General features: G+C 48.0%; 1 protein-coding gene across 4 annotated transcripts in view; it reads left to right on the forward strand.

Annotated features, from left to right (window-relative positions):
• Window positions 1–298: 298 nt before the first annotated feature.
• Window positions 299–22,566, forward strand: part of ASAP1 (ArfGAP with SH3 domain, ankyrin repeat and PH domain 1) — a 395,931-nt gene continuing 373,663 nt past the window's right edge. For 2 of the 4 annotated variants that reach the window (XM_050801573.1, XM_050801576.1), the window contains exon 1: window positions 299–513. The gene's annotated coding sequence lies outside the window, so the exon portion shown is untranslated. Of the gene's footprint in view, window positions 514–16,604; window positions 16,711–22,566 lie in introns of those variants that run through there. The other 2 variants (XM_050801575.1, XM_050801574.1) reach the window with 2 other exon arrangements.

Raw genomic sequence — 22,566 nt, forward strand, 5'->3', positions numbered from 1 at the left:
CCACCCCTTCCACCTCTGGCAGGGAGGAGGCCGGCCGGCCAGGGCATGGGGCGGAAAGCGAAGGACGCCCGACCCGGGCCGAGGTCTGGGGCCCCGCGCGCGCCCCCCGCGTGGCTGCCGGCGGGCCAAGGGTTAAGCGAGGCGGGAGCCCCCGGCGCGGAGCGGCTCGGGGCTGGGAATGCTTAGTCAGGATTCCGATTTCCTGTCGAAGTGTTTGGATTTCCTGAAACCCGCGCCCTCCGCCGCCGAGCGGGATTGTGCGAGCCGCTCGCGTCGCCGCGGCCTCCTCCCCCTCGGCACATGGTCGCCCGCCCCTTCCTGCGCCGCGCTCGGCTCCCGCGCCTCGCCTGGCCTGGCCGCCGCCGCGGGCGAGCACTCTACGCTGGGCAGCCCCGGGCCCGCGCCTCCCGCCCCGCCGGCGCTTCCCGGTCGCAGTTCGCTTTCCCACCCGAGAGCCGCGAGCGCCCGGCCGAGCCCGCGATGGAATAATGCCCAGCGGCCCGCCAGGTCCCGGTGAGTTGCGGGGCGCTCGGACGAGCTCGGTGGGGCCGGGCGGAGTAGCCCACAGTCGCGGGCGCCCCCTGCCCAGTACCTCGCGCGAAGAGGGGTACGGGGACGGGGCGCCGGGCGGGCTCCCGGCTCCTCTCGCAGCGGGGTGTCCTTCTCCGCGGGGAGGGCGCCGGCCCTGGGCTGGGGCGTGTGCGGGACGCGCGGCCAGGCTCTGCGGGGCCGGACGAGGCCGCCTGGTGGGGGCGGGGGGTCTCTGCGCCTCCAGCTCTGGAGAGGGGGCCCCCGCAGTGGGGCCGGGGATGGGGCCTGCCTTGGGGGGGCTTCGCGTCCGGCTCCGGGGGAGGGCCCGGGACGACGCGCTTGGCGGCCCGAACCCCGCGGATGGGGAGCCCTCCCGGCATTGTCTCTGGCGCGGCAGAGGAAAGTTCCCCGCGGTCGCCGGCCCCTGCCCGAACCCGGCGCTGCTTGGCAGGCCCCAGGCCACTTGCCTAAAGCAAAAGAAGAGAAACGAAGCGAAAGGAAAGGGGTAGGGGGAGTCCTACTTGGAGCTCGGTGTTTGCTCCCGGGCGGACCTGAAGTGGCTTGTGTTTTCTGCTTGTACCATTTTGGGACCTGCTGCATTTTCTGAGAGCGACATGAAGTTTCAAAGAAAAAAGAAACTTGCCCGCGTCCGGTTTTCTGCGGTTTGATACATCCCAAGGGTTCATGTTGGGCACTTGTGAAGCAGTTTCCTTTAGTAATGTGGTTTTCCAGTAGCTCAGGGAGACAGATGGTCAACTGCAGACCATCATCCTTAACTTGACCTTAACTTTACCTGTACTCATCAGGCAAGAAAAAGAACTTTCTCTCGCATGTTGCCCTGTCTACTCTGTTAGATTATCTTGGCGTGATTGATTCTGGGATGACATCAGGCCCTGGATTGCTGAGTAATGTTTTGGGATTGTAAAAGCTGTTCGGTTTTTAGTCCTGGGTTATCCCTATTGCAACCTTCACCCCAAAGCCTTTCTGTTTTGCAATTGTAGCGCCACCAGACAGCTTTAAGAAAATGCGGGTCTTCTGGAAACAACCAGTCAGAGGTTTTGAAAGAAAAAGATCTTGGAGAACAACTGATTTCAGCCCCTTTTCTGAGAAGGCCCAGAAAGGTGACCTGACTTACCCAAGGTCACGTGGCCAGGAGTAGTTTCCACTTCTTCAGGCTCAGTCCCATGCCCCTTCTGTGTTAGATTTTGATCTGTTAGCCATGAAACAGATTTGGAAACATGTCTTCTTAGCGTCATAACCTTCACCACTTTAGTGCCTTCTCTTCTATCCTGGTAATGCTGCTATTTTTTTGAGATATGCTATTTGCCTCAAACTGCATAATTTGAGATAGGGAGCTAAAAAAAAATCACCTAACCCCTACTGTTGAGCCACTAAATGGATTTGGAGATTCAGCTACCAAATGGATTTGAAGTATAAAATGAGTGGCTTATTATATGGGGAATTACTTTCCCTATCCCATTCTTTTGTGAAAAATAGAAACTCCCAGGTCCAAAAAAGGGCAGTATCTTAGCACATAATGTACCCTATGATGTTCTCTAGACTTGATTTTCAGCCCTCCTGTTTCTTGTGAGCTAAGCAGCCCATCTATTTTTCTCATGAGAGCTCTGAATGGCTGGTTTTTCATTTTTAGTATGTGATAATGTTGGAGAGAAAGGACTTTTTGCAAGCTTGCCATTTGGTGAGGGAAATTGAAATTCTCTACACCTCCCCAGTCCTCACCAGCCACAGCGAGCCAGATTTTCAAAATCAGTGCAAGCCTGGCAGGCCCAAAGATGAATGTGTGCATTCAGATTGAGCCCTCCGTTGTGAGGACTCACGTCCCAGCTGGCATCTCCACGCTGCACCTAGGTGGCTGAAGTCTAGAGGAAAGAAGGGAGCCCCAGTTAGCCAGGACAGTGTTGTTCCTGCCCTTTCTCCACCTAGGTCTCAGTTGTATTTGGATCCTGCTGCTCCGTTCTCATTTTCCCCTCCCATTTCTTCACCCAGCCACTGCTGCATCTGGCATGGACTCCGGAAGGTCTTTTCTAGGAGGCTGCATGAGTGATCCCCATATGAGCAATAGTAGCAGTCACCCCATTTATTAAGCACTTGCTGTATGCCCTAGACATGTACCTCCTAAGAAGCCTAAGGAGGAGCGGAAACTTCTTGGGGAGCCTTGCCCAGAAAGGACAGCACATCTCAGATTTATCTGGAATTGAATTTTTATTTCATGCATCCAGTGAAACATTTGCTAAGTGGCTTCCCTGTGGGAGGTGCCAGTCGTGGAAAGATGAATAGGACCCTGTTCTCAAGGCCTTCTGTTTCCAGCCTTATCTTTCAACGTCAGCCTCACACTTTCTCTTTTAATTCATCAATTGAACAACCATGTATTGAGCACCTGTGCCATGCTAAGTCCTGTGTGGAGTCCTGATGATACAGTGGTGGACGAAAAAGGCCTGTCACCACCCTTCTGGAGCTCGCATTCCGCTGGAGGAGATGGGCAACAAGCAAGAAGCAGAATAAACAACCTCTAGCAAATGAATGATTCCTTGTTATCAAGGAAACAAACCTGGAACCAAAGTAGGGGCTGGTGGCACAAAGTTGGTCCTAGTTGTGCAAGGGAAAGCCTTTCTGAGATTGGAAAAATGGAGAAGGAACTGGCCAGGCAGAGAGATTGTGGGGGAGGGCATTCCAGGCAGAGGGATGGGGATGTACAAAGTTGACTATGCACAAAAGAGCTTGGTGTATTCCAAGGAGTAAGGGAAGGCAGGGCTAGAGTGTAAGGGAGAGATGGGGGGAATGGGCACAAGGTGAAGTTTGAGAGGGAGGCAGGGGCGAGATCACACAGCCGATTGATTCTAAGCCATGCTGGGGAGAGTCCCTCCACCCAGTACAAAGAGAAGCTTTGGTGAGTTTAAGCTCAGCAGTGAGATCTGATTGCCTTTTTTTTTTTTTTTTTTTGGAGACAGAGTCTAGCTGTGTTGCCCAGTCTGGAGTGCAGTGGCACGATCTCAGCTCACCGCAACCTCTGCCTTACTGGGTTCAAGTGATTCTCCTGCCTCAGCCTCCTGAGTAGCTAGGATGATAGGCATGCACCACCACATCTGGCTAATGTTTGTATTTTTAGTAGAGATGGAGTTTTGCCATGTGGATCAGGATGGTCTTGAACTTCTCACCTCAGGTGAGTGACCACGGCCAGCCTGATTGACATTTTTGAGATAGCTTTGACTCCTTTTGTGAAGAGTGGATGGATCATAGGGGGCTAGGTGTAGAAGCAGGAAGACCACTAAGGAGGAAAGAGGATGGTGGCTTAGAACTAGACAGCAGCAATGGAGGTAGAAAGAAGTGGGCAGAGGCTACTTAGATCTTGGAGATAGCATTGATGAGATCTGGTGATAGATTACATTGGAATGAGGCAAGGGGAAGGACTCAAGGGTGACTCCTGGGGTTTTGGCTTGAACGGCTGGGTGTATGGTGGTGTTGTGGGAGACAGGAAGACTAGGAGGAGTATGCTCATGGAGAAAATCAAGTTCTATATCAGCCATCCTAAATTTGAGATGTCTAGGAGGCATCCTGTGGAGATTTCAGGCAGGCAGGAGGCCTGGATCTCTGAGGAGACTTACAGGCTAGAAACATTATTACCAGCCTGCTGTGAAGTTGCCAGAGTGCTTGAGTGTCTGCTGACGTTCTTCCCCCTGCCGGGGATGCTCTTCCTTTCTCCTAGACTAATTGCTACTCATCTTTAAAAAGCACCTGTGTCTTTATCTTCTCGAAGATGCATTTAACTCCCTCCCCTACTTTTAGACCCCTGTCTTTACCTTCATCATGTGTTCAATTGAAATTACCTGGTTTTTTTTTTAGTATCTTATGTGAATGAAATGCTTGGTGCTGGCCTTACCAAATAGTAAGTGCTCACAGTAAGGGTACATTCAACAAATGTTAGCTACTATTATTATTATTGATGGGGGCGATAGACATATAAATAAAAATTGCATTATATTAGGATAAGCATAATGATAGTGTATTAGTTTCTTATTGCTGCTGTAACAAATTACCCCAAACTTTCATGGTTTACATCGTACAAATTTACTATCTTACAGTTCTGGAGGTCAGAAGTTTAGAATGGATCTCACTGACTGAAATCAAGGTGTTAGCAAAGTGTGTTAGTCCTGGCAGCGCTGGGAAGAATTTGTTTCCTTGTCTTTTCCAGTATCAGGAGGCCACTTGCATATCTTGGCTTATAGTTTCCTTCTTCCACCTCCAAAGCCGGCAACGTTGGTCTTCATCCTTCTCAAGCTTCCATCTCTCTGGTTCTCCCTTCTGGATTCTTCTTCTACCTTGAAGGGCCCTTAAAGTGATCCCACTGGGCTACTTGTATAATCTAGGCTATTCTCCCTATTTTAAGATCAACAGCTTGGCAACCTTGATTCCATCTGCAACCTTCATTTTCCATTGCAGGATAACTCATGTAACCTAATGTATTCACAGGTCTTGGGAGTGAGGATGTGGATATCTTTGCAGCGTGGGAAAGGAGGGTGTTATGGGAGCTCTGGGGAGAGGTTCCTAACCCACGGGGAAGAGAAGGTCAGAGGCATGTTACCGTGGCTGCAGTGATGCACGGGCGGGAGTCAGCCTCTACTGTGTCCTCACAGTCACTCCTTCGTCAGAGCTCTTCTCTATGCCAGGCCTCTGTGAAGAGTTGGAGTTGAGGACTCATTTCGCTGTGCATTCTCCAGCTGTTGGCCCGATTGTTCACTTTCAACCCAGGGACACTAACTTCTCACCCGGCCTCTTGAAAAAATTAAATTTACTAACCCGTGCAAACCCTCTACCAGCTCCCCCTCCGCACCCCAAGTCCTCTCCCAGGAAGGGATGGGCAGGGTGTGGGCTGGGTCCTCTGACTTCAGAATTGACTCACAGTTCATGCCCAGCACAGCACGCATCCCTGCAATTGTTCCTTTTGTACGACTAAAACCTTGGTTCCAAAGCTGCAACCAGGTCCCTAACCTCAGCCAGCCCTGTTCCCAGAGCAGGCCATTGGCCCCAAGAGAGGTCAGGAGGGAGTGTGTGGTTCGATTAGGACAGATCCGTCTGAGTCCTTAGGGGAAGAAGCAACTGGAGGGCCTGGCCCACTGGTGGCCCCATCTTCTGAGAGTAAAGGAAACACACCATGATGTGCTGTGTAGCCACGTCGCTGCGAGGGGGTAATTAAGACCAGATTTCTGAAGTCCTCTCAGTTATTTAGAGAAAATGGGCTCCTGTCCCAGATCCTCCCCAGAAACAGACGGTTTCTTGAGACCTTAAGCACTTTGGAGAGGCATATGAGCTCTCTTGGCCACCGGCGTGCTGAGTTACAAAGCGACCGAGGGCGTCTGCTGCCTGGGGTCACCCTGCCAGCCCCTTCAGCTCCCATCCCTTGGAAATGCCAGAAACTAATCTTGTCTTGTAATCTTTTTGATGTTTCCTCTTCCTTCACTGGCCTAAGTCAGGAAGTGCGAAGGTGCACAGAGTTAGGAAAACAAAAGTAAGTATGTCCCTCCAGTGGCGGGATCCCGGTTGGAGCCTGGTTTGGGATAAAGAAGAGTGCCTGTCAGTACTTCCCCAGCTGTGGTGGGAGTTACGTAGAAGTCAGCCGGGGAGGATCAGCCGTGGGCAGAACAGGAAGAGGGGAGTCAACACAGCACCCACCCGCGGCTTCTGGGGGATGTTGGCATTTCCCCTTTCAAAGCCAATCATGAATTTTTGGTCAAGGCTTCTGCCTTTGTAAAAACTCAGCTTGTGTGTAACAATACTGTGTGCCTATTTCATTGTAGTTTTCTATCCAAATAATTTCCTTTTGAGTAGAAATGTAAAAAGGGTGCCCAGGCATTCCATTATAGTTGTTCTCTTCTGAGATCTATGACCTTGGGGGATGCAGGATGGCTCAATGGAATGGTCGGTGGGTGGGAAAACCAGGAGATTCTGGGGTCTACTGTAGTCACCGCCTTTCCTTGTCGTCTGCACTGACCGTACTGACTTAACTGAGATAATGTAAGAAAAGCAGGCAGCACGAGGGGCCCGTAGATGGTACCGTTATTACAGCTGTCTTGCAGGGAAATGTGTTTGCTCATGTAGTTCCTCACCTGTGAGCTGGGGCATCTTGAAGGGGATTGGGAACTGGGACTCTATGTTATTCCTCTTGGCTCTTTGTGCCCAGCACAGTGCCCAGCAACTAACAGACACTGAGCAAGGAGGCTGAGTCAGGTATATTGGCTTCAGTTGCTTAGCTGTGTTACCACATTTCTTGAACCTTTTTCATCATTGAGTTTTAATTTTTATTTTTTTTTGAGATGGAGTCTTGCTCTGTCACCCAGGCTGGAGTGCAGTGGCGCGATTTTGGCTCACTGCCACTGCTGCCTCCTGGGTTCAAGTGATTCTCCTGCCTCAGCCTCCTGAGTAGCTGAGATTACAGGCGTGTGCCACCACGCCTGGCTAATTTTTGTATTTTGTAGAGATGGAGTTTCACCATGTTGGCCAGGCTGGTCCTGAACTCCTGACCTTAGGTAATCCGCCTGCGTCGGCCTCCCAGAGTGCTGGGATTACAGTGAACCACCACTCCCAGCCTAATTTTTTGTATTATTATTATTTTAAGTGATAGGATCTTGCTCTGTTGCCCAGGCTGGAGTGCCGTGGCGCCAATATAACACACTGCAGCCTCTAATCCAGGGCTCAAGTGATCTTCCTGCCTCAGCCGCCCAAGGTGCTGGGACTACCAGCGTGAGCCACCTTGCCTGGTTATTTTTTATTTTTGGATTGGCTTCAGTGGCCAGGTGCAGTGGCTCATGCATGCAAGCCCAACACTTTGGGAGGCCAAGGCAGATGGATTGCTTGAGCCTCAGGAGTTCGAGACCAGTTTTGGCAACATGGTGAGACCTCATCTCTCCAAAAATAACAAAAAAACAAATAACAAAAATTAGCCAGACATGGTGATGCACTCCTGTAGTCCCAGCTACTCGGGAGGCTGACATGGGAGGATTATTTGAGCCCGGGGAGGTCGAGGCTGCAGTGAACCAACATGGTGCCACTGCACTACAGCCTGGGTGGCAGAACGAGACCCTGTCTCAAAAGAAACCAAACTCCTAGCTTCAAGCGATCCTCCTGTCTCAGCCTCCCAAAGTACTAGGATTACAGGCGAGAGTTTATAATTTTAATGACTATACATTTTACTTTTAGAAATTCTTAGTTCTTTTTCAGTTCATCCTGCCCTTCCATCCTTGGGTCCTGTTCTTTCTTTAGGGTTTCTGTTTCATGTTTTATATCTTCATTTTAAATATATTGATGTTCTCTTTCAGATTGCTCTAGGTTTGTTCTAGAGGAGACAGTCCTCGCATTTGTTGTGTCTTCTGGTTTGGGGGCTAAGTGGCTCATGCCTCAGGAGAGCCCCACTTATCCTGGGTAGCAGAGGTGTCTCCACAGAGCAGTGTTACACTTCAGCAAAGGCCCTAAGTGTTTCCTGGGTCCTGGAAAAGTTTCTGTGGGAGCTTCTGGGCCCATGATTTTGACCCCAGACCAATGGCATATGGTGGATTCCACAGTCACACCCAGAGGCTGTAAAATCTGCACGGAAGCCTTTTTTCCTTACTCAGATCCTGCTTTCTTGCTGTTTCTCTGGGCTGATGAGAGGAATAATTCAGGCACTCATTTTAGAGGAGACTTTGATCTCTTTGGGAGTCCTGATTTTATAAAGGGGTCTCAGTTCTCCTGTCTTCCTGGGAGACACCAAGTGGCAACCAGCTAGCTTAATATTCAGTCTTCTTTTTCAGACCAGGAAAAGAAAGAACATTTATAAAAATGTAAAAATTGCCATTTTGGGGAAAGAACCGAAATCTATAACGGAACATTAGTAATGAGACAATCGGATTCATATCAGCAAGCACTTACTGAGCGCGTCCTGTGCATTCACCTGCCGCAGTGCCTACTGGAGGTGCAAGGGGGGTGGTAGGGCCATGATCATTTCTGTAACCCCTAGTGCCTAGCACCGAGCCTAGCACAGGCAAGACAATAAACATTTCAGAAGAAGGAAAGGAAACGCATGTGCTTGAAGAAGACAAATGCTGATGCAAAAGACGTACTAAGATAATGAAGAATATCACTGAATTGAGACTCAGAAGTCCTGAGTTCTAGTCTGGAATGGATACTGACTAGTTACGTGACCTCACATAGTAGCCATTTATCCTCTTTGGACCTCAGTTCCCCACCTGCGTAAAGGGGATGGTAGCTCCTCTCCTGAGTCACCCTCCCCACCAGGTTACAGTGCGATAATAGGTATGGCAGTATAGGAGCCTCGGAGGGGTGAAGGGTCAGTCTTGTCCTCAAGGCTGATGGGACAACGTGCCTTCCAGCAGCCATCTTGCCTTGGGAACTCCCTTCACCTTGCCCTGTAATCACTGTGGGCACTGGGTTTTCAGGGGATGGGCTGTAAGCATTTCAGGTCTTCAAAGCTTGTTCGAGCTAAGGGGCTATTCTTTGGTGTATGGTCAGTATTTGGGCACTGGGGAGCTGACCTGCTTCCTGTCTCATGTGCCTTTCCCCTAGGTTCCCTCAGGACGCCATCAGTATGGGCCGAGCTGTCGCAGAGCGCCATTCCTGGATGGAATTTTTGCACGTCATTGCCTTTGTGATCTTTGACCCACTGTTCTTTGCAGCTCCTCCTCTGGACAGTGGTTCTCATGACCCCCCCAGTGGGCTGTCCTTTGGCTAGGTCATTCTTTCCCGCCTAAGGTGACTTGGCGGGTGGAGGGTAGGAGCATTTGTTATGATGCTGTGGGAAAACCACTGGACTTGGAATCGATAATGATCGCTATTATGTATTGCTTGTTAATATATGTCATTACCATTGTAAGCAGTTTTCCTCTATGAGCTCATTTAATCCTCATAGTAACCCTATGAAATAGGCACTATTTCTAACTCCCATTTTATATATGAGGAACCCGAAATACTCAGAGACTAGCTAACTTCCCTGAGGTCATATAGCTAGTAAGTGGCAAGTTTTTTTTATTTTTATTTTTATTTTTGAGACAAGGTCTCACTCTTGTCTCCCACGCTGGAGTGCAATGGCGCTATCACAGCTCACTGCATCCTTGCAATCCCAGGTTCAAGTAATCCTCCCAGGTTCAAGTGATCCTCCCACCTCAGCCTCCCTAATAGCTGGGGCCACAGGTGTGCGTCACCAGGCACAGTTAATTTTTGTATTTTTAGTAGATATGGAGTTTTGCTGTGTTGCCCAAGTTGGTCTCAAACTCTTGGGCTCAAGTGATCCACCTGCCTTGGCCTTCCATAGTGCTGGAATTGCAGGCGTGAGCCACCATGCTCGGCCCTTGTAAGTGGCAAGATTTTAAGCAAGGCGATCTGTGTTCAATACCCATATTCTTGACCATGATACAATATTGCCTCTACAGACTTGAATTTTAATTCCACGCCCTAATTCTTCATGTGGCCTTGAAAGAGTCTGCTTTTAGCCTTTCTCTTAGCCTGCCTGAGCTTTAATTTTCTATTCTGTAAGTTGTGAAAACTCTCACAGTTTTTTAAGAGTGTCAAATAAAACAATACATAAGGAAAGTGGCTAAGTGAGTGCCTGACACATAACTGGTACTAAACAAAAATGAGTGGGTTTCAAAATGAGATAAGGGTTCTCATTTGCATGATCAGTAGGGAGAAGAAGCATGAAAGAGTGCATTAAATTTTAAGAGTTTTCATTGCACAAACTTTCCTGCATATCCTGCTATATGCCAAGCACTTAGGATGTGAAGATGAAAAATCAAAGTCCACCTGATAGAATACCTTCCAGTTGAATAGAAGAGAAAGATATGTAACTGTTAATAATTTGGCACCAGTGTCACTCAACAGCATGGGAGAGTTACCAAGGAACAGTCATACGTGTATAGGGAAGGGAGAGAGTCCTCCCAGCGGGGTGGTCAGAGAAAGCTTTGTGAAAGAAGAGTCTGAGCTTTACTCTTCCAAGATAGGCAGGATTTCCCTAAGTAGGGAGAGAAGGGAAGGGTATTCAAGACTGAGAATAGCTGGATCAAAGTCTTTGTGGTAGGAATGTGCTGGCTATTTTTGGGGCAGTCTAAGGAAAATGTCTTCAAGGAGAAAGGTGAAACTCTTAGCTAAAATAAAATGGCATTTGGGGCTTCTCTCTGAAATGCAGTCATCCTTGCTACTTCCTATGCCTCCACTGTTACAGAACTCCTGATCTAGAAAAGCAAACTACGGTGTTGTTTATAGACCTTCCCATAATAGCCGTTAGCAAGTTTCCTCTCCTAGGACAGTTACTTCCTCAGCCCTAAAATAGAATGGCAGCAGGGCGGAGATGTGGGATATTTGCAGTCTATACTCCGTTGAGCAGCATACTGCGGGGGCGAGTGAGCGACCAGGTGTAGCAGACAGTGGTTGCTTACCCAACATCCTTTCCCCTTCTTTTTCACTGGCAGTACATTGATCTTCAGAAGTCCACCCTCCAGCGGATGAATCACTGGGTCCCTTTCCCCTTGGCAGTGATTGGGTTAGGTGTGGGCAACTGACAGAGCTCTGGCCAATGAAATATGAAGGGAAATTGGCTGGCGGTGAGGGTGAAGAAAGATTTTTCTGCATCTTAAAAAGAGACGTAGGAAGAAAAAGCCCCTCTTCCTTTCTAGGACATACTGGAGTTAGCGTGTGATACCTGGAACCATGGCAGCCATCTTGGGACCGTGAGGGAGCCTAGCTTAGGGAGGATGTGTTGAGGGTGTCAGAGCAGAAAAATGGAAAGAATGAGACATCAAACAACTGCCTTTAGACTATTCTGATGTGAGTTTTCTGTTATTTGTAACTAAAAAATGCCTTAATGAATGCACAGTGGGATGGACAACTCACGTGACACCTAGAAGGTTCTGGGTTCACTACACTTTCCTCATTCACCCTAGGCTTTAGCCCACCACCCTGTTTGAATTCTTTTCCAAAATGAAGAACCTTTATACTTTTACAGTCTTGCTGTTCCCATCATCCGAAATGCCCTTTCCCTACCCTCACCATCTGCCAAAAACCCAGCTTATTATTTAAAGCATGGCTCAGGTGCACCATCTCTGCAAAGCCTTTCCTGATCTTTACTATTGTGATAATTTTCTTTTTTGAGTACCTGTAACATTTGTCGTCCTCTTCTCAACCTCCGTTCCTCCCTCTCTCCTTTCTCCCCATCTTTCCCCTCTTCCCCTCCTCCTGCCTCTCTTCCCCCATCCCTCTTCCTCCTTTCCTCTTCCCCCTCCCCCTTCCCTTTCCTCCCCCTTCCCCTTTCCCCCTCCTCCTTTCCTCCTCTCTCTTCCCCTCTTCCTCCCCCTCTTTTTCCCCCTCCTTCTCCCCATTTCCCCCTTTCTCCTCCCTCTCCTTCTTTCCTCCCGGCTTCTTCCTCCTCCTCCTCCTTCTTTTCCCACTCCTCCTTTCTTCCTCTTCTCCCTTCTTCTCTTCCTCCTCGCCATTTTCCCCCTCCTCATCCTCCCCCTTTCCCCCCTCCTACTCCTCCCTCTCCTCCTTTCCTCCTCTTCTTCCTCCTCTACCTCTCCCTACTCTTCCCCTTCTGTCTCTGTCTTTCTGTATTAAGCGCCCACCACATGCCAGCGGTTGTGCTGCATACTCTGCTGTCCTGGAACCTGGTTCTCATATGAATGGGGGCCAGACATACCCAGATAATTATGAGCCAGCGTGTTTAGTGTGGTCCTGCAGGAACATAACATGTAATGGGCACTTAGGGAGAGGTGCCTGACTGCACCTTGCAGGGAGGGTTAGAGAAGACTTGTTACAGGGTGTGATCCTGGAGCCAAATCTTAAATAACGAATAGGAACCAGCCAGTAAAGAATGGAAGGAAGGGAAGGAAATTCTAGGTGTAGGGAACCTCAGCGAGGATGTGAATGGTACCAGTAGCACAGTATGTGCTGGGAATTACAAGTGGTTTGATATGGTTGGAACCTAATGTTTGAGGTAGGATGTGTTGAGGTCAGAGGAGGAAGCAGGAGCCATATCCTGGAGCTTGAACTTTATCTTGAAGCCACTGAGGAAACACTGAAGGCTTAAGGCAGGAGGGTGATGTGATACTTGCCTGTTGGAAAGGTGGCTCTGGCTACATTGGACTGAATAGATTAGGTGGTTGAGGGCAGGGTCTGGGAGGAGGAAGACCAGCTCTGATGCTCTTATAGGAGTCTGGGAGGGAAGATGGGGAGGCATTAGGATTGGCTGGCGTGGGGATCATTTGGAGGGGGATGGGCAAGAGAGAGAGCCATGACACTGATTTCTGGCCAGTTGGCAAGGCTGAGTCATGTCTGTGTCTCAAAACATAGTCACCTCCTCAGCCTCCTGGTCCTTCCAGTGTGTGTGTCCGTTGGAGTGGTCAGTTCCCGGCTTCATTGGAAAACGAGCTGAGGGAGACGCAAGTCTGTGTCCTCCCTTCCTCCTGTCTTCTCCTCCCACAGCTGCAGCACTTTGGCTGCTGCTTAAGTGGAACAGGAAGTGGAGCTGTGACATGGTTTTCCCTACATCCTTGCTTTCTAGGTCTGAGCTTGAGAAGAGAGAAGACTCCCTTCATGCCTGTCACTCATTGTCTTTCCTTCTTGCTCTTCTTCCAACCCAAACCAATTCTGAATATACCTTCCCAGCGTCTGCAGTCCAGCCCCTTCTGTCCATCCCATAGTTCCTGCCTCCGGCCAGTGTTCTGGGTGGTTTCTCCGGAATCATCCAGCCCTCTCCTACCTCACTGCCCTCAGCCCATCGTCTGAGCTGCTTCAGGGAAATCTCCTTAAAACTTCAGATTGGGTCACCTTCCTGCTTAACAAGCTTCAGTCTCCATCCCTGTGCCCAGGTGGTCAGGGGCAGAGGAAAGCAGCTGGACGTTTCAACTGCTCAGACCCAGGGTCAGCCCTGGCTCTCTGCTTTACTCACTGAACGCCTTTAGACAAGTCACCCAACTTGCCAAACCTTCATTTCTTCAGCTGTGAAATGGAGATAACTTGCCTTACTGAGGGATGAGTGAGTAAAAAAATACATTAAAGTGCCATCCTAACACACACACACACACACACACACACACACACACAGGTTTTCTTTTCTCCTTGCTATTTTATTTATCTTGGTGAGTCCTTCATATCCACTTAGCAAACTGCCCATCCTGGAGTAGACTAGATGCTTAATTCATGTTTGATGAATGAATTATTCCTTCGTTCCTTTTTAGCTGAGAGTTTGACAATCTCTCTTTTGCTAAATTTGAGAAGCTTTTTTGAGTTGTCTTTGAGGTCCAGAAGGATCGGGGCCCTGGTGCTCAGAGGAGTTCATTTGGAGGAGGAAATGGAAGCCAAGACTTAGTCTCAGGCTTCCTGATTTCAAGCCGGTGATCTTTCCATTGGCCACCCTGTAACTTCCTGGGCAATCAGGAGCCATCTACTGGGGCACGTTGCCCAGGCCCTGGGATGTATCGTCATGAAATGAGTGGAGGCCCTCCAGGCAGCTATTATAGAGAACAGCAAATTGAGGAGTTTGCATAAGCAGGGCCACATGAATTAGTCAGCGAAGTATACATGCATTATTCTTCAAAACTCATTTTTCCCAAAGAATCTTAATGGACAGAACGTGTGTGTGTGTGTGTGTGTGTGTGTGTGTGTGTGTGTGTGTGGAGGGGTGTGGGTGGGTGGAGGGGTGGGAGTGTTCTCCTTGAAAGTTGGTTGGGGTAATTTAAGTTCAGTAATGATATTTTAAACTTCCAGCTTGAAGAAAGTAATAGTGTTAAGTGTTTGCAGATGGTAATCACTTGGGACCTGAAACAGTCTGCAGAGGGTAATCATACACCAGAAACAACGTCGCTTCTGTGGTATGGGTGGCTGGTAAGAGTTTGGACCCTGGACTTAGGTGTGGGTCCTAACTTGGCTTTTTACTGTCTACTTGCTGACTGCAAGCAAGTTTCAAACCTCTTAGAGCCTTAGTTTTGTTACCTGTCAAATGGAGAGAATAAGACTTCTGCCTTATGGGTTTTGTCAAGAGAACTATCTAAAGTGAGACATGGAGAACAGTGAGAGTGGTGTCTGGCACATGGAACTAGGGGGAGAGGAAGTGTTAGCTATCCTGATGACAGGGGTGATGAAGATGACTGTTACGGGTTGAATTGTGTCCCTCCAAAAGGTATGTTGAAGTCCTAACCCCTAAAACCTCACATTGTGTTTTTATTTACAAGTAAGCTCTCCACAGAGGAAATAAAAATTAAAATGAAGTCATTGGGGCGGGCCTGGATCCAAAATGACTGGTGTCCTTATAAAGGAAATTAGGACCTAGAGGCAGATATGCACAGAGGGAAGACAATGTCAAGGCACACAGGGAAAAGACACCCCTGTGACTGCAGTGATGCAGCTACAAGTCAGGGAACATAAAGTATTTCTGGCAACCTACAAGCCAGGAAGAGGCAAGGAAGGATTCTCTGAGAAGAACAAGAGAGGGTGTGGCCCTGCTGATATGTTGATTTTGGAATTCTAGCCTCCTGAATAGTGAGAGAATAAGTTTCTGTGCCATCCAATTTTGGTACTTTTTAATGACAGCCCTAGCAAATTAATACAATGATAATGATGGTGGTGGTGGTGGTGATGATGATGATGGTTTTGGTGATGGTGGTGATGGTGATGATAATGGTGCTACTGCTGCTGATGGTGGTGGTGGTGGCGGTGGTGGTGGTGGTGGTGATGGTGGTGATGATGGTGGTTGGTAATGATGGTTGTAGTTATTATGGTGATGATGATGGTGATGATGGTGGTGGTGGCGATGATGATGGTGGTGATGGAGATGATAATGGTGCTGATGGTGGTGATGGTAGTGATGATGATGGTGGTAGTTCTAATGGTGATGATGATGGTAGGAGGATGGTGATAATGGTGGTGATGATGACAGTGGTGGTGGTGGTGATGATGATGGTGATAGTGGTGATGATGGTGATAGTGGTGATGATGGTGGTAGTTATATGATAGTGATGATGATGGTGGTGATGATGGTGTTGGTGATGATGGTGGTGGTGATGATGGTAGTTATATGATGGTGATGATGATGGTGGTGATGGTGATGATAATGGTGCTGCTGCCGCTGCTGATGGTGGTGATGGTGATGAAGATGGTGGTGATAGTGATGAAGATGGCGGTGATGGTGATTAAGATGGTGGTGGTGGTGGTGATGGTGGTGGTGATGATGATAGTGGTGGTGGCGGTGATGGTGGTGGTGATGATTGTAGTGGTGGTGGTGGTGATGATGATGATGATGGTGATGGTGGTGGTGATGGTGATGATGGTGATGACAGTGGTGCTGATGACAGTGGTGGTGATGATGATGGTAATGATAGTGGTGATGATGGTGGTGGTGGTGATGGTAATGATAGTGGTGATGATGATGATGGTGGTGATGGTGATAGTGATGATGATGATGATGGTGGTGGTGATGATTTGGCATTTGGCCTAAAGACTGACCCAGAAGGTGGCCACATGTGTCTGACTATAGACAGTCCTGTGGCTTTAATTTAGCGAGCTCTGGCATGAATATTCCTTCCAATTTTATATTTTAGACATGCCTCCAGTGGCATTTTTGGGGAACTTCATTGGTATTATACTAGGAGCAGGTGATTCAAAGTAAATATTCCCAGTCTAGAGAATGAGATGGAAACTGAACAGGGACAGTTCCTCTAGAGGTGAAGTGACTTTTGATCCACTGCATGACTGTATTGGAAAAGGGAATCCCCAAAGTTCTCTCAGATGGTGGCCTATGAGTCACCATGTAGTCATTGGTGGGGCAGGTGCTTTGTAGCCAAGTGCGGAGACTGAACAGGCAACAGGACGGTGACCACGACTAGTGTGTGTCAGGGATTGGAGAAGAGGTTGATGTGGTGGGATGTGGAAGAGATGGGAGCCAGAGGCTTAAGATACAGCAGCACAGTGAGCAGGAACTAGATTGAAATTGAGAAAAAGGTAGGTCTTAATCCTGCCGCCAGGAAGATGAGATTTGTGAGTTGTGCTTTAGAAACATCCCTCTGTTGGGGCTTAACTGTAACTCCTTCATCTCCAGGTTGTGTTGGCCTCCTTGTGCATTGCATTGAGAGGATATTCAGACTGAAGGGGAGAAGCACTGATTTTGAAGGATGAAAAAGGAACAATGTGAGTTATTCCATGTCTTAGAGATAGTGTGGTATGACAGAGAGAGTGTAAACTCTGGTATCACATAGTCCTGGGTTGGAGTCCTTCGTGGAATCTGGCTCTGTCCCTTGCTTGGTGACCTTTGGCACCTTCTTTCCTCTGAACCTCAGTTTCCTCTCCTTTCCACTTGCACTGTCAATACCCCCTGTAGAGTATGGTGGAGACTCAATTGGGATCTTATAGGCCAAGTATGTGGCACCTGAGAGGCCCTGAATAAATGTCGGTTGTTCTACACTGAACCCTGTCCACATGTGGGATTCTCGGCAGGGGCTTATTGGTGCTTGTGAAACCTAATTAATCAGAGGTGGGAAGAGAGAGCTGGCCTCTGGAAGGGCTTGCTTTTCATAGGAGTAAACACATTGTCAGTAACAAGAGGAGTCCCTGAGTCCCGGGGAGGAAGGGGCGAGACATGGTGGCTCCTGGGAGGTCATGATAACTCTTACTGACAGGTATAACTGTGAAGTCCCCATTGCTCTCCAGTTCTTTGAAATATCAAGAAAAGCAGGTAAAAGCTCCTCAGCTCTGGATGTCTTAAAAATAGCCACTGAACGGAGTGGCCAAGCCATTTTCCCCATGACCTGCCACATGAAGTCCCCCTTCCCCACCCACTCCTGCTCTGCCGTCTCTGCCCAGTAATGACTCCTCATGCATCCTCATCCCAGACACTCAGCTGGGAACCTTGATATTTATTCCACGCATATTTGTTTGCATTTACATTGCATGCCAGTGGTATTCCAGGGGCTGGATAATAGTAGCAAACATGACAGAAAAATCCCTATCCTCATGGACCTTACATTCCAGTGGGGCAACAGATAGCAAACAAACATGAAATGGATGGTGTATGAGATGACAAATAGTCCTTGTGGAAGAAAAATCATCTGGAGAGGAGGCGGGGGCGTGCTGGGGAGGGTGTGCATTGTTAAATGGGGTGTTCAGAGAAGCTCTCCCTGAGAACATGACACTAAGCAAAGACCCAAAGGAGCTAAGGGAGTGAGCACATGGCAGTTTGGGGAGAAACGATTCCTAAGCACAGGGCCTGCCCTGTGCAGAGACCCTGATAGCTGCATGCATGGCACATTAAAGGAACCTCAAGGAGGCCAGTGTGGCTGGAGTGGAGTGAGTGACAAGAAAGTCGGTGCAGGAAAAGGTTGATGGGTTGGAGATGAGGGCTCAACCTTGCTGGGCATTTTGAGGACTTTAGCTTTTGCCCTGAATAACAAAAGCAGCTCTCGGAGGGTTGTGAGCGGAAGAATGATATGGGCTTGGCTTACCTTTTTTTTCTAACCGGTGTATTAGTTTATGCTCGCACTGCTATAAAGAACTACTTGAGACTGGAGAATTGATGAAGAAAAGAGTTTTAATCAGCACACGGTTCTGCAGGCTGTGCAGGCTTCTGCTGCTGGGGAGGCCTCAGGAAACTTACAGTCATAGTGGAAGGCGAAGGGAAAGCAGGTGCCTCTTACATGGTGGAGTGGGAGAAAGAGAGAGAGAGGAGGGAGGTGCCACACACTTTTCAACAAGCAGATCTTGGGAGAGCTCTATCACGAGACAGCACTAGAGGGATGCTGCTAAACCATTAGAAACACCTTCATGATTCAATCACCTCCTACCAGGCCCCTCCTCCAACACTAGGGATTATAATTCTACCTGAGATTTGGGTGAGGACACGGATCCAAACCATATCAAGCAGTATCTGCTGTCTGCAAATGCTTAATGCTGGTGAGGGTGGAAGCAGCGGCAGTGGTGGGGATGGTTGAACTCTGAAATTATGGATTTCTTCTCCCTCCCTCAACTCATCCAAACCATGGCCAAGCTGAATCAGTTCTACCTTGGCCATTGTAGGGAGACTGGGAGGACTTTGGAGATACTATACGTCAAGTCTGTCAGTCTGTCAACCCCTTTAGAACAGGAATGTGTCTTCTTTCTTAAGTGTCCTTAAAACCTAGCCTAGTGCCTGACATAAGTGGTAGGCATTTTAAATGCTTATGATGATTAGCCTGTCATTATCTGATCCCTAAGACTGAATTTGGAGCCATCTTCAGTGCTCCCAGGATCCCCTTGTACTTAACCTTTTCAAAACATCTGTCACTCTGATCTTTCATTGTCTGTCTGTTCCCTCTGCTGGTCCATGAGCTTCATGAGACCCATGCTGTTTTTTGCTCTTTGTGTTTTTTGAGACAGAGTCTTGCTCTGTCGCCCAGGCTGGAGTTCAGTGGTGAGATCTCGGCTCACTGCAACCTCTGCCTCACGGGTTCAAAGGATTCTCATAGCTCAGCCTCCCACGCAGTTGGGACTACAGCTGTGCACCACCATGCCCGGCTTATTTTTGTATTTTTATTTACTTATATATATTTTGAGATGAAGTCTCACTCTGTCACACAGGCTGGAGTGCAGTGGCATAATCTCACCTCATTGTAACCTCTGCCTCCCAGGTTCAAGTGATTCTCCTGCCTCAGCCTCCAAAGTAGCTGGGATTACAGGTGCCCACTACCATGCCCAGCTAATTTTTGTATTTTTAGTAGAGATGGGGTTTGGCCATATTGGCCAGGTTGGTCTTGAACTCCTGATCTCGAGTGATTCGCCCACTTTGGCCTCTCAAAGTGTTGGGACTACAGAGAAAAGCCATTGCGCCCAGCCTGACCCACACTGTTTTGTCCACTTTTTTTTTTTTTTTTTAATTGAGACGGAGTCTTGCTCTGTCACCCAGGCTGGAGTGCAGTGGTGAGACCTCGGCTCACTGCAACCTCTGCCTCCTGGGTTCAAGCGATTCTCCTGCCTCAATCTCCCGAGTAGCTGGGACTACAGGCGCATGCCACCACGCCCGGCTAATGTTTTGTATTTTCAGTAGAGACGGGGTTTCATCATGTTAGCCAGGATGGTCTCGATCTCCTGACCTCGTGATCCCCCTGCCTCGACCTCCCAAAGTGCTGGGATTACAGGTGTGAGCCACTGCGCCTGGCCTGTTTTGTTCACTCTTTTAAGTGCAGTACCTGTCTCTGGGCCTGCTACCTGGTAGGTGCTCAGGAAGTGCTCTTTTAAATGAATGAAGGCACCTGGTCCCTTTTATCACCTGCTGAGAAGGTCACTGGTTCCAGCCAGTATCTCTTCCAATCCCAGCATGTCGCTGGGAAGATTAAATTGTTTAAAAAAAAAAACAAAAACAAAAAACCCTGAGCCTACAAGGTAGCCTCTGGGCTTTTTGAAGGGAAGAGCAAAGTCAGAGAGCTGTTACTGTTTGAATCAGCAGTGCTGAAGGGCTCTTGGGAAGTGGAGTGCTCTCCGAGGCTTGTCTACACGGCAGAGGCATGTGGATAATTGCATCAGGAGAGTGGGGGGTGCTTGACCGCCAGACCGATAGGCCGGGGGTGGGCCAGAGTCCTCCTGGGCTGGGAGATCCCAGACAGTGTTTCCAGAAATTCTGGTTGACTTGAGTTTGCCTGTATAGAACAGAGAGTGGGCAGCCACAGTCTCATGTGAAGATATTTTGCCACTTTCCCATTTTTAAGCTCAGCTCACATTTATTGATTTTTTTTCACCCCAAGGCCTTTGACAATTTTGTTATTCATTTTTAAATTATATTTTTGTAATAGCTTTATTGACATACAATTCACATACCATGCAAATCACCATTTAAATTGCAGAATTCATGGTTTTTAGTATATTCACAGAGTTGTGCAACCATCGCTGCAGTCAATTTTAGAACATTTTCATCACCCCCTCCTCAAAAAATCTCTGTCCATACCCATTAGCAGTCACTCACCATTTTCCCAATTCTCCTCCCCCAGCCCTAGGTAACCTTTAATCTACTTTCTGCACAATTCCTTTCCTTCCCCCCAAATGTAAACATAATAAACACTCATAACAGAAAATTCAGAAAGAACAAGAAAAGATAAAGAGGCAGATAATGATCATCCATAATTATCCAGCCACTGAGAGCTGACCACTTTTGTCTATCTATGCTGATACACTCACAGACACATAGTTTTTGTGAACAGTGACATCTTACACATTCTTTTCAACTTACGCCTTCATTTAATATATAGGGACTCTCTTTCCATGTTGAATAAATACAGATTTATATGATCATTTTGGCTGGCCATGGATAGATCATAATTTATTTGACTGGTTCTTTTTTAATGGACATTTAGGTTGTTTCTAGTTTTTGAATGTACAAACTTGTCCAAATATTTACTTTTGACAAATTCCCAGAGGCTGGAATTTCTGGGACAAAGGGTAGGCACATTTTCAAGTGTTGTACATGTCACCAAGTCACCCTCCAGAAAGGTTCACTAATCTGTACTTCTGTGAGCAATTTTGCAAGTATACGTTTCTTACCTGCCTCAGATATTATCAATTATGTTAATTTTTGCGTAACTGATGGACTAAAGATAAATGTTCTTTATTGCATTTTTAAATTTAATGCTAAAGTTGAACATATTTCCCAGCTACTCAGGTGACTGAGGCAGGAGGATCGCTTGAACCTGGGAGGTGGAGGTTGGAGTGAGCCGAGATTACGCCACTGCACTCCAGCCAAAAAAATAAAAAAGGTATAAATATGGATTGTAATAGTTGTTGTAAACTGACTGAAGCTAATTGGTGCAATTTAGTTCTATTACTTGGTACTGTCCTTTTACGTAGACTTGGATTCTAGACCTGACTTCGCCACCAACTGTGACCTCAGGCTGCTCAACCTCTGAGGGCCTCAATTTCCTATTCTGTAAAGTGTTGGAGGTGAAGCCGTTGGATATTTGAGGTTGTTTCTGGATCCATCTTTATCCTTTCGTGTTAAGAATAATAGAAGGCAGCAGTGGTGAGGAAACTGAGGCTTCAGCCTGTTTACTGGATTGCTCGAAGTCCCAGAATTCATAAATGACAGTGGAGATTTGAACCCAGAACTTGCTCTGAACCCAGGACCAAGCCTCTTGCTCTTCCCCTGGCTCCAGTCCCCATTATGGGAAATGAACCAAGATTTGTCAAGATGGGTGTTAATCTCCAGGCCTACTTCAAGAAGTGTGAATCCCCTCCAAGAGGCTGATCCGTGGGAGAGAGTTTTGGGAACATAGGGAAGAAAGGGTAGAGAGTATCGGAAAAATGTCTGGATTTCCAAGGACAATGGAATCTTGACAGAGACAGCTTAGGAGGACCGTAGAGAAGCCCGAGGCGAGTGAGAAGGCGGGAAAGTACACTGTGTAAGAGACAAGCACAGGCCAGGGAGCAGGAGCCAGGAGGTGTGGGTGATCCGAACCTGGGAATTTACTTTTCTATCAAGGAATTAGAAAGTCAGGCCTCATCTGGAAAGGGATAGATCAGATTAAATCAGTGTTTCTCTGTAGCCACAGTTTGTACGCTCCTGGACCCTCAACCAGGCGCCTGTGATGGTCTGGTTTCATAGTCCTCATCAGCTTCATCTCCACGCCCCCTTCTTCCCTTTCCTCCCCTTCCTCCACCTGCAGCTGTTGTTGAAGATGTGCCCATCCCCCTCAGGCCTCCAGATTGTGGCTCAGGTTGGTCTCTGAAGGCCTGAGAGGTTTGTCTATATGATGAGCTCCTTATCCTGAGCTGGAGTATTCCCCTCTTCCAAGAGGCCGTTCCTGACTAGCCTGATTCCGGGTAGAATTGACTACCTTCTTGTTTGTGCCCACCCCCTCTACCTTGTACATTTCAATGTCTGTTTTGTTTATACCTCTGTCTCCCCCATTATTTTGTGGCTTTCTGAGAGCAGATATTCTTATATTATGTTTATTGGGAACTCCCAGGATTTCTCATATAGTAGGTATTCAGGTGAAACCTTTTTTGGATGAATTAATGAAACCTTCT

Source organism: Macaca thibetana, chromosome 8 (genome assembly GCF_024542745.1).
Source record: "Macaca thibetana thibetana isolate TM-01 chromosome 8, ASM2454274v1, whole genome shotgun sequence".
NCBI classification, from domain to species: domain Eukaryota; kingdom Metazoa; phylum Chordata; class Mammalia; order Primates; family Cercopithecidae; genus Macaca; species Macaca thibetana.